This window comes from Saccostrea cucullata, unplaced genomic scaffold (genome assembly GCF_032062105.1).
Source record: "Saccostrea cucullata isolate Sc308-1 unplaced genomic scaffold, CSIRO_AGI_Scuc_v1 ctg16615, whole genome shotgun sequence".
NCBI classification, from domain to species: Eukaryota; Metazoa; Mollusca; class Bivalvia; order Ostreida; family Ostreidae; genus Saccostrea; species Saccostrea cuccullata.
In genome coordinates, this window is record NW_026940838.1 from 1 (window position 1) to 12,694 (window position 12,694).

At 33.0% G+C, this 12,694-nt stretch overlaps 1 long non-coding RNA gene across 3 annotated transcripts; it reads left to right on the forward strand.

The window, feature by feature from the left end:
* The first annotated feature begins 3,707 nt into the window (after nucleotides 1-3,707).
* Nucleotides 3,708-10,817, forward strand: LOC134256414 (uncharacterized). 3 transcript variants are annotated; one of them, XR_009989722.1, is made up of 6 exons: nucleotides 5,933-5,968; nucleotides 6,021-6,100; nucleotides 6,186-6,322; nucleotides 6,408-6,544; nucleotides 6,784-6,881; nucleotides 9,574-10,817. It is a non-coding gene; the product is annotated as an uncharacterized LOC134256414 (long non-coding RNA). The 3 variants fall into 3 exon arrangements; XR_009989721.1 differs by having other exon boundaries at nucleotides 6,408-6,555; nucleotides 9,574-10,816; XR_009989723.1 differs by lacking the exons at nucleotides 5,933-5,968; nucleotides 6,021-6,100 and adding an exon at nucleotides 3,708-3,787 and having other exon boundaries at nucleotides 6,408-6,555.
* The last annotated feature ends 1,877 nt before the right edge of the window (nucleotides 10,818-12,694 follow it).

Genomic DNA, 12,694 nt, shown 5'->3' on the forward strand with positions numbered 1-12,694 from the left:
AACTTCCTGTATTTTGAAACAAACATTTGTGACATCAGTCTGGGATGTTATTGGTTATACCATTTAGTTAAGTACTACAAAATTCAGTGTGTCTGCTTCTTCGCTGATGACACTGGAAAAAAGATATGCATGCCTACTTTAATATCATCATTCAATGCATTTTTTGTTATTGTACACTGTACATATTCGATGAAAGCATGCTAACCGCTTTTCAGTACTTTCAGTACTTTGATTTCAAAAAAGTTTTGTCCGAGTCATATCTCAGAAACGGTTAGAGATTAAGACACCAAACTTATATTAGTAATAGATCTTGATAAGTAGTGCAAAACCAATTGGGTTAAGATTGTCCGCTGTTACTTCCGGTCGTCACAGGAAGTGATCAAAGAAATCGTAAAATTCAACTTTTTCTTTTTTGAAAGTTTTTTGCAACATCTTATAGCATCTTATTTGTAGTTCCGAAATATGTCAGTCCCACCGGAAACAAAAACGACAACTTCCGGTTATTAGAAAAAAACTGCAAAATTTGAGTATTTTTCTTTCCCATAAATATTTTTTTATAGATAATGTGTTTGTAATGATTTTTGGATATGTTATTCAGACTGCAACTGTCTACAGTAACTTCAAATATCTTAGTAAAATTCACTTCCGGTCGCGCAATTTCCTGTCCTCAAAATGAAAAGTTTTCATAGCTAGATCTCGTAAATGGTAAAAGATTAAGACACCAAATTTTAATAAGTGGTAGATCTTGATAAGTAGGCAAAACCAGTTGGAATAAAATTGTCCAACGTCACTTCCGGTCGTCACAGGAAGTGATCAAAGAAATCGAAAAATTCAAGTTTTCTTAAATAAATGAAAACTTTTTTGCATCACATTATAGCATCTTATTTGTAGTATCGAAATATGCCAGCAACCGGGAGCAAAAACGACAACTTCCGGTTATTAGAGAAAAACTGCATAATTTGAGTATTTTTCTTTCCCATAAATACTTTTTATAGATAAAGTATTTGTAATGATTTTTGGATATGTTTATCAGACTGCAACTGTCTACATTAAAGTCAAACATCTTTGTAAAATTCACTTCCGGTTGCGTGATTTCCTGTCCTCAAAATGAGAAGTTATCATAACTAGATCTTGTAAAGGGTAAAAGATTAAGACACCAAACTTATACGAGTGATAGACCTTGACGAGTAAGCAAACCCATTTGGGTTTCCATTGTCAGCCGTCACTTCCGTTTGTCACAGGAAGTGAACAAATAATTCAAAAATTTCATTTTTTATGGAATCTTTCTTAGTAATACATTTTAGCATCTTATTTGTAGTTTTGAAATATGTCAGTACCACTGGAAACAAAAACGACTACTTCCGGTTATGAGAGAAAACTGCATAAATTTAGTATCATACTATCCCATAAATATCTTTTTATAAAAAGAGCATTTGAAATGATTTTAGGGCATGTTATTCACACTAAAATGTATAGAGTAACGTCAAATATCTTTTCAAAAACTTACTTCCTGTCACGTGATTTTTTTTTTATAACATTACGATATCTCTTAAACTGTAACAGATCAAAACACTAAACTTATACATGTATGAATAATATACCATGAAGAAAGGGCAACAGATATACAGTAAAATGCGTTCACTGTCACTTCCGGTCGTCACAGAAAGTGATAAATAAATATAAAAAATGATTTTTGTAAATGTAATTCAGACAGTACACTATAATTGTCTAAAGTAACGTCGAGAATCGAATCTTGGTAAGTTACATCTCCGGCCGTTTGTTTTCCTGAAATCATTTAAAATATTAAATGCCTTTTTAACATAGATAAAAGCTCATTCATACAGATAAATAGAGGTGAACGGAAGACCTTCTTTGTTGCTGTAGCAACAAGAGTTTCTAGTTTTGTCTTACTGTTATGTGATATGAAAAAGTTGATCTGTTTGATATATCTAATTGATATGTTTTACTTTTCATTTCAAACAGAGCTGATGGCAAAGATAAAGAAAGCCAAAGAAACCAAAGAATCGCAGGATTCTGATGTCGAGGATACGGGGGGTGGGGGAAGTGAGGAAGAAGACTGATTTAGGGGGAGGGGTGTGTGAGGAGGAGGACTGATTTAGGGGGAGGGGTGTGTGAGGAGGAGGACCGATTTAGAGGGAGGGGTGTAAATAGAAAGACTGAGAGTGAAGTGGAAAGGAAGATTGATTGGAGGGAGGTGAGTAGGACTGAGGAAGAAATGAAGAAAGGACTGAGGGGAGGGGAAAGTAAAGGGGACTGTTGTTTTAGGGGTTTAAAGAAAAAGACTAAGTGGGAAGGGCATTAAAAGAAGGACTGAAAGGGAAAGTGAAAAGAATGAACTAAGGGGTAGGGGAATAAAGAAGATGACTGATTAGAAAGGGAGGGGGTAGTGAACTAAAGGTGGAGGACTGTGTGAAATGAAGAGGCAGCGGGACAGAACAGGAAGAAAACAAAAGGCAGTGGATGTGTAGACCCAGTGTTACTGAGACACATTGAATTATTGAACAGATGATATTTATTCATGATGTAAAACATCAATATTTACCAACCCGGATAATTAAAATGCTCAATAAAAGACACAAAGGTGCTTGCTTTCTGTCATTTTATTGAACTGAGGAATAGTTAATGCTGAAACTTTAGATATATCAAGCATAACCATTGTCTGAACTTTTTTTTCTAATCTTACAAAGTTGCTCATTATGTCTGAAAAAAAAATTAGATGAAAAGATATAAAGTTTAATGTTTACTGACGTTTTTTAAACTAATTGTTAAGCAGTTATTTACAAACTGAATTATTGAACTTTCCTTTCATGACAAGAAGCACATGGAGGGTGTGACCGGTCAGCAGGGGATGTTCACTCCTCCATGGCACCTGATTCCACCTATGATGTTTTAGAGGTCTGTGTTTGCTCTGCTCTGATTTTTAAAGCGCTAAGCGCAGCGCAAAGCGCTTTTCTGTCACCGTAAATTTACTTCCGTTCTGGTTCCAGCGCCACTATATAAGCAAGATAGATAACTCTACTTGTTATTCTAAAAATATGAAACTGGAAGTCCCTGACTCTCTTTCGGCTATTTTAGTGTAATGCTGCGATACGTGCATTTCTAATAATAGAAGGCAATTAGTATGGAGAGCAGTTCTTATCATCATGTCGGTACACATTAATTTGTACCACGTAGCTTACAACTGCTGCCTCTATGGCGCAAATACTGAATTAAAAAACAGTTTATTATTTATCATGTACATGCAATATAGTGATTGAATATTCAATACGTACCCGGTATACGTACATGGTTTAAAACTCAGATGGGATTTTGATAAGTTTATAAATCTCAAACTGGGAGTGAGTTATTCAGAAGAAGAAATCACATAAAATTGATTTACAATGTACTACTTACATAATATGGTACGTTCTATATATCCATATAAACTATAATTATTTTTTTTCTTCTTTACAATTATTTCAGGCAATGTAACTAGAACAAGCCTTTCTATTAACATCTTGCACCATGCTGAGATTTATCAGTGAAGTTGATTTTCGCAACTAAGTATCAATTAGTAACAGACGGGAATGCATTCAAGGACGGTTTTTTTTTAATCGGTAGAGTCTATAACTTAACCAGTCAGGCAGTTCGGAAAAACAAATTCCGGTATGGTTTTTCAGTTATTACAATGGTTCTAATATCGAGCCCGATGTGTCATTACAAAATTAAGCGGGTAACAAAAAGATGGCGGAAAAGCGAAAGGCCTCCTGAGCCTACAATATTGATTGTAAGTACAAAGTATGATGAATGGATTAATTTTTAGATGTATTCTATTGCCTATGAAGTTTTGAATTTCACTGTCATAAATACATTTCTCTGAAATACGGTGGAGTTGCCCACAGGCAACCAAGCCTACTTACTGTGTGATACTTGTTGCATAGTGGTCCAGTACAAGACTGGAGAAATCGGTAAAGGATAAGCGGTAGAATTTTAGGATGAATGGGTTAATTAGGTTGGGTACAGATCCTTGTACTAGGAAGTATTACTAAAGAACGGGATTATTCCTCTTTTCAGTAAGAAAAAACATCACTGTATACGGAAATTTTCCTCATATTTTTAAAATAATGCCCCAAATCCGTTTCTTGAATAAAAATTGCATGAAAAATACAATGTGATGTGTTTAAACTTTCTTTAACCAACCTCGCTGACAAAAAAATTTGGTTCTTTAGTGCTGCATACAGGAGTAAGATGAGATTTAATCATACGGTATCATGAGTATTCTGCAAACGGATGTGAATATTTCCCTTATATGGTTGTATGTTCGTTCTGCCTAAAATTTGTTTGCCCTTGACACCTTTCGCCCTAATCCTCATTCGCCCAGAGTCCGATCGCCCTAAAACTTGTTCGCACAGGGTCCGTTCGCCTTATTTATATTGCAGAAAGTTGAATAAGGAACCAGTGGACTTTTTAAATAAATTATATGTACATTGGTACATAAAATGAGGCTGTACATATAACTTGATTTTATGAAATCCAGAAGGTATTGAAGCAAATTTCAGTTAGAATCTACTATTATATGGAGATAGAATAATGGAATGAGGAAGAAGTGCTACATAAATTGCACACGGGAGACAACAAAAAAAAAATACAGTAGCAACATTTGAAAGAAAACACCAAGTCGTAAAATATTGAATATAAAATAAATAATAAATGTTAATATATACTATATACTGTAAATACATTAGGGCGAACGAGATATATGGTGAACGAGATATAGGGTGAGCAAGAATAATGGTGAACGGACCCTGCATGAACAAACTCAAGCGAACAGGTAGATTAGGGGAACGAACATGATACCCCCTTATACAAGTTATTATTTGTTCAAATACCGAAAATTTCCTAGCTTGGTTTCGTGGAGGTGACATCTTTTGAACATGCTTAGGAATTTAAACTCACGTGCAGCAGTAATCCACGACTTTTACTTTAATTTTCCATGTTGAAAAATGAATTTTGTAATGGCATTCATGCTAAAACCCTCTTTACAAGACTCTGTTTTAAAATTTAATATTTTAAACAATTATTTTCATGTGTAAAAGAAGCAGTGGTATAAAAAATAATTTTTACGATGTCTTTGAAAGAAATGATATAAAATTAAATTAGAACGAATAATTTGATGAACGAGTTAGCAAGTGGTAAACGTATTCAATCTCACAATTTTAACACAGATAAGCTTCCGTAAGAAATTTATATTGTAGAAATATTTAATAACTGTTTTTCAGCATTTTGCAGCAATAAATATTGTAGTTTTTAGTATACAATACATACACTTAATAGACTATAAATATTTAGAGGATTTGAAAATATTCTTGCACTTAATCTGTTAATCAAATCAAACATAAGAATAGAGGGTAAACAAGTGAAAATGCCCGTATATGGTAAGGTTTTTTTTTATTACTGAAAAGAGGAATAATCCCATTTTATAGTAATAGGTTCTCTGAAATATTGTGGAGTTGTCCACAGGCACCTTAAGCGTACATATTGAGTGATACTTGTTGCATAGAGGTTCATCACAAGACGGGAGAATTCATTAAAGGATAAGCAGTAGAATATTGATTGTAAGTACAATGGGTTAATTTTTAGATGTATTCTATATATTATGAAGTTTTTAATTTCACTCTCATCAATACAGGTTCTCTGAAATCTGGTGGAGCTGGCCACAGGTACCTCAAGCATACAAACATGTATTGTGTGATACTTGTTGTATAGAGGTTCGAATCGGCACAAAGCGGAAGACGTAACTAAATGAGAAGCAGTAGAATATTGATTGTAAGCACAAAGTAAGATGAATGGGTTAATTTTTAGATATATTCAATATATTATGAAGTTTTTAATTTCACTGTCATCAATACAAGTTCTCTGAAATCTGGTGGAGCTGGCCACAGGTACCTCAAGCATACATACATGTATTGTGTGATACTTGTTCTCTGAAATCTGGTGGAGCTGGCCACAGGTACCTCAAGCATACATACATGTCGTATAGAGGTTCGAATCGGCACAAAGCGGAAGACGTAACTAAATGAGAAGCAGTAGAATATTGATTGTAAGCACAAAGTAAGATGAATGGGTTAATTTTTAGATATATTCAATATATTATGAAGTTTTTAATTTCACTGTCATCAATACAGGTTCTCTGAAATCTGGTGGAGCTGGCCACAGGTACCTCAAGCATACATACATGTATTGTGTGATACTTGTCGTATAGAGGTTCGAATCGGCACAAAGCGGAAGACGTAACTAAATGAGAAGCAGTAGAATATTGATTGTAAGCACAAAGTAAGATGAATGGGTAAATTTTTAGATATATTCAATATATTATGAAGTTTTTAATTTCACTGTCATCAATACAGGTTCTCTGAAATCTGGTGGAGCTGGCCACAGGTACCTCAAGCATACATACATGTATTGTGTGATACTTGTCGTATAGAGGTTCGAATCGGCACAAAGCGGAAGACGTAACTAAATGAGAAGCAGTAGAATATTGATTGTAAGCACAAAGTAAGATGAATGGGTAAATTTTTAGATATATTCAATATATTATGAAGTTTTTAATTTCACTGTCATCAATACAGGTTCTCTGAAATCTGGTGGAGTTTCAAGCGTGGCTATTGTACTCGTTTTATAGATCAGGTGCAACACAATGTTTTGATTAAGCTATATAGGTTCAGAATAGGTTGAAGAAATTTTAGATACCTTAAAATAGATGTAAAAGTCTTTATTTTTCAGGGTTTGTTAGATAACTCCTCTAGGCTCTAGCGCATGTGACAACTCCATTGAAACAGCACAGGAATAGCTCGAAATAAAATGGAAGTTGAAACTGACAGGTATCAAAGAATTATACACCAAAGCATATGCTACTTAAATTAATAATTAACCCCCCCCTCTCCCCTGCAAATGAAGTGCAGGGCAGTAAATAGGAATTAGTCCATCTGACACGAGTCATGATTTTTTCTCTTCATTTTTTCCTAATTTTTTTTTAATGGAGGTAGGTTCAGTTTCTCCATTTAATGGCCCTTCTGTCAGTATTGCAAATAAATCTATTAAAATGTCCCATTTCAAACATCAATATAATCTGAGACTTAGTGCTTTCATTTCCTATAAATAAAAAGTTTCCTCTTAGAGAGCAGGTTACGTAAAACAGGTATTGTGATATTGCAATGTTCTTAAATTGAGCACCTTAAGCAAAGATAGTATGAGCCCACCCCTCGATTCAGAAAATAAGACATGGATTATATTTTTATTAAACAGATTTTTAATTATGTATTTGAAGTTTTTGATCAGAGGATTGGCTTAAAGCAAAATACTGAGGAACAGCTTAAATTTTTGGTCATTTGTGAAGAAATTCTTAGGATATGGAATAATGATATTTGTTGATGTCATGATACATGTAGATGGACTAGTAAGAAAATCATTTTATTTTTATGCAATCACCAAGAGTCCAAATGAATTTAATGCATTTTAAACTAAAATTGAGCAATTTAATTTTTTTCATAAATTCACAGGGCCCAAGAAGGCTTTAAGTGAACCTTGTTATTGTACATTATCCCAAGTAAAATGCCTCTGGGATCATGTCTCCACATTCCCTTTCATATTGAGTGTTATAGTACAGAAATTCTTTGGATAATGCTTTTAAACCTTTTTTGGCCACAGGTTACTAGCAGGGTCACTTAGGAGACCTATGGGTGTCTTTCTTGTCCATTCAATTCAATTCAGTTTATTGACATCACCGTGTTGGCATACAGTCAAAATAAGAAATTAAATGACAGATACATGTAACAGAAAAAAAAGAAGAAAAAAAAAGAGAAGAATGTTATAACCTAATTGCATGCAGTTCAATTTTACACAGTTCCTCATAGACCTTGGCATTGTTTCCTCTGTATAAACCATTTATCTAAGTAGATACATAAACGTTTGTAGTATTATATTCACATGGGTTAACAATTTCTTTAATGGGATCAGTACCACAGTATAATTTATCATCAAAAATATCACAATATTGAAATCGAAGATTGTCATTCACAGGACAGTAAAGTACAAAATGTTTTTCATTTTCAACCAATAATTTACAAGCATAGCATAAACGTTTTTCCTTAGAGATTATTGGTTTACAGTATCTACCTGTTTCAGTGAATAGTGAATGTGCACTGATTCTTAATTTTGTTAGCTGTGATCTTTCATGCTCTTTTAAAGGAAACTTTAATTAATCCTGCAATTTATAATCAGTACAGTTTAAGATTTTACTATAAAAATAAAGTTTTCCTGAGTTAGAAGATGAGATTTTGCTCAATTGTTCAAAGGTCATATCAACAAAAGTTTTATTTAACTTAAACCTCAAATCCTTATGGGAAATGTTTAAAGAAGTCAAGTTTAGTTTTTGTTGAAGATTGAAAATCTTGCTTTGCCTTGAAGTATAACCCTTTTTCAGAGCTAACTCTTTGTCCTCTTTGAAAGCTGATAGTAAAAGTGCATTATTATATGTGGTATTTGATTCCATATTCCTTAATCTGATATAATTAAGGAATCTGATATAATATTTAAACATGTTTTCATAACATAAATAGTAAAGTGGATAAGAACCTAGTTCAGCATTGACTGCTAAATCTGATGCTTTTCTATATGTACACCTAGAATATCTTTGAGAATATGATTTTGAATTTTTTCAAATGGAAAACATTCTGAAGATTTAATATCTGATTTATAGTCTGTGATCCATATTTCAGATCCATATGTTATAATTGGAATAATCATTGAATTGTATAGTTTAGTAACACTTGAACTGAAATATTGTTATTTCCAGGTATACTTGATTTCAATGCATAATATGGCTTTTAAGCACATTCTTAAAGTTGCTCTGAAGCAAACTTAGTTTTCCATTTGATGTAAACACAAGTCCTAAATATTTATATTGGTCTGTTATAGGTATAATGCTTAAAATAAAATCCATAGTGATTTTTGGAAACATTTGCTACTTTTTCTCTGAGACTGCTGAACCAATTTTTTCAAAGTATTTGTAAGGGAATGGTATCAAAAATAAAAATTTCCTTGTCTCTTTCTCTCTGTGCACGAGGGGAATACATGTAAGTAAAATCATCAGTATTAATGCACTATCCAAAATTCTTCACCACCTTTATCAACAAGCTGTTAAGCTTTTGGTTTTATTATAATAATCAATGGGACTTCTACCAAAATTACAAAAAACAAAAACAATGTTCTATTGAGAGTCTATTGCACATTGTTCCTTATATTCCTTATGCTATAGCTTAGAGTAGCGAATATATAGACATTACAATTAGAAACTTGCTAAATTTAATTTTGTTTTATATTGAGGTACAATTGACAGTATAGAATGTATGAAATATTGAATTTTCAAATTGAAGAGCTCAAATGAACTGGATTGCAAATTATTGCCCATCAGCCTCCTGTTTGTAAATTTTTTCTTAAAGTATGAAATGTTCTTTAAAGTATGATATCAATAGTTTATTGATCTACATGTATTTGTATTTCATATTACTGCAGATACTTTTCCTGGGAAGATTTATTTGATGGGAAAACATCATCGTTATCCGGTTTTGTTACTTCCTATACAAAACTTGAAAAGTTAATAGAGACCTATGAATGTGCAACATCCTCACGATACCGCACCTTAAAAAGTTCCAAACACTTTGGAAAGAAGATAGGTAATTTTTTGATATTAAAATATTCCAGTACTTTAAGGTATGAAGGGTCATCCACACACCCCTAGCTTATGTTTCCATATTACTGAGCATTAGTTTTAAGAAGTATATCTACCTTTATGAACTGGCCAGGAATAGGAATACAATTTATATTGATTTGTTAAAAATTTAATTTCATAAGTTTAAAGCTATTTTTCCCATCCATTTTTGCTTAGTAGCACATTAAATTTTGTGTATTTCCTGGCATGTACATGTACCGGTATTAAGCTCACAAAACAACCACAAAAATTTGGTTTCATAAGTCTACATATTTTTCTTACATTTATAACACTATTAAAAATAAATAAAACTCGTATCTTCTAAAATACATGGAGATAAAAATTAGGAGGACTCCAGAGAGTATAGAAGAACCACAAATCAATAAAATTAGAAGAAGAAAATGAAATTAAATCCAGTAAATTGAGGAAGAAGTATTATTTTATAAATCTTTTGTATCTAAGTTCTATTTTAGAGTTACCTTTCCTGTTAGCCAGGACTCTAAAAGTTTGATAGGTCTCTGCATACATCATCATATCATTGGCAAGAGATCTGGACAGATATAAATGAACAACTGGAAATGTTCACTATTTATATAATAGTGTTTTTCTTTGCATGCACTATGCCTAAATACATGTAGTAGTCAGGGTTTGACACATGGTGCACGAGACGGAGGCGAGTGCAGTATGTGTCAAACCCTGACTACTATTTAGGCATAGTGCATGCAAAGTACAACACTATTGTTATTATTATGCTGACTGTTGAATAAAAACGGCAATATTTTCTCCATTTTCAATGTTTCATCACATCTTACATTCATGTTAGTACACCCCTATTATGCTATTTGTACGTCATAGGCTTTTTTCTTTAATTTTGAATGTTTCATGCATTAGGTATAATGTACAGCTAGTTTCAGAGAATTTTAGTTGAGTGAAGGGGAAATTGCAAGAAACTATTTCAGAAAAATTATTTTGTTTATTTTTTTTCTTTAATTGTGAAATATTTGAAACTAAGTTTATATATATTATAATTCAGTGTTTTAGATAACGGTGTCTGTGGCGTAATTGATAGTGCGTCGGACAGACAATATTGGGGTCGAGAGTTTGATCTCTAGCATGGGCGCTGTGGAATTTTCTTCAGAAAAAGAAGCAGTGCACTATTTCGGCCTAGTATGCTTACGCTATATAAATCCTTTGAACACTATGCCATAATAGTTTGGTATTGATTATATAGAGACAAACTGACAGGAAGCATAATACTTATTAATATTAATATAGGTATTATTGAAAGGCACGGATCAGTGTGCACAAGTGTTAACTTTCACTAAATACTTTGTTTATGACATCTTACTGGAGATTTGTCTGAAATTATAAATAGATATACTTCTTATAAACAAATAATTATGCTACAAAACTCGGTCTGCTGTTCTTTTATTGGAAGAAATTGACACTAATTTTTAGTATAAACGTGATTATGCCATGTAATCATTGTTTCTTATTAGGGTTTCTCTTAGCTTACTTCATACCTTTTTCCTTGACAAATGCTTGTTCTTTAAAGCGTTTGTAAAACTGTCTTGCAGGCAGTGCCAAAGAAGTCATAGAGCATAAACAATAAGAGTAAATTTTCTCGACATTCATCATAAGTCATGGGGAGTGGATGACCCTTAACTGTTATAGTGTTGTTTTTTTGTTTTTTGTTTTTTTTTGGTTTTGTTTTTTTTTTTTGAGAATTTTTACTTGTGAAAATGTTGTATACAGATTAAATCTACCTATAAGAATCACCTTGTCCATCTTGGTACAAAAATTTTTTTTTTGACATGCACAATGTTGAAACCCAAACATGAGCATATAAAATAAACACAATTTTGTCTCGACTGTAACTTTGTTATGAAGAAACACTTGAAGTATTTAGATTTCTCATGACCCAAGAGAGTGTCATAACCTTGATTCAGTGTGTCATGAATGATTCAAGGTTATTCTGGCAGGTTCAAGGTCACATTGCAAAAAAAATTAAAATGTTTTGTCTGGGCCATAACTTTATAACGTAATGAAGAAATACTGGAGGCTCCATCCCTCCATCTGTGAACTTTCCATTTTTCATGTTCTCAAGAACCTGCAGACCTATTTTAACCAAAATTGGTAGAGGCATCCTTGGTTGAAGGAAAAATTAAATTTTGAAAATGAAAGAACAAGCCCCCTTCTGAGGGTTGATAATCAAGAGAAGGCTGAAATAGGGTGTTGTCATTAGAAATTGAAGAACCATTGGGCCAGAACAAGTTATATGGAAGCTTTCAGAGGTAGTGTAGAGGTAGTGTTCTAAATTGTTCATGGAAGTAACCAGATATAGTGTAGATTCAAGCATGTTCAAATCAGGACCCCCACAGGTTGATGATCACTTGAACCACTTGAAGGGAGAGGTAAACATACATGTATATAATTTTCTTTATTCAGTAGACTAGGCACTAAATTTTATAATAATGAACTCATAGTTTTATATGTATAAGTCTTTGACCAAGTACAGTATATATTCATGTTTTATTTGTTATTCAGGCATCATGTACCTTACAACCCATGGATAAACGTCTATCCGACTACATCAAGAGGGTAGTAGCAGAGTACGGTGTAACCAGTACCATTAAAATGAAGTTGTTGTTAGAAGTGTTTTTGAAGGAGTCCATTTTTAAAGATACTTTGCCGCCAAAGCACAACAAGAGATTTTGGCCATCCCTCAAAGATATATACAACCGGATGGCATCTCATATGCTAAAAATAAGAGACAGCTGCATTGATCAGGTGCAAATATATACATGTATATGTGTGTGGGTGGGGTGTGTGTGTTTGTGTGTATCCTTCCCTTGCTTCATTACATTTGAAATATTAAATGTTACTGAATTGACTGAAATTTTCAGATACAGGTAATCATATGTT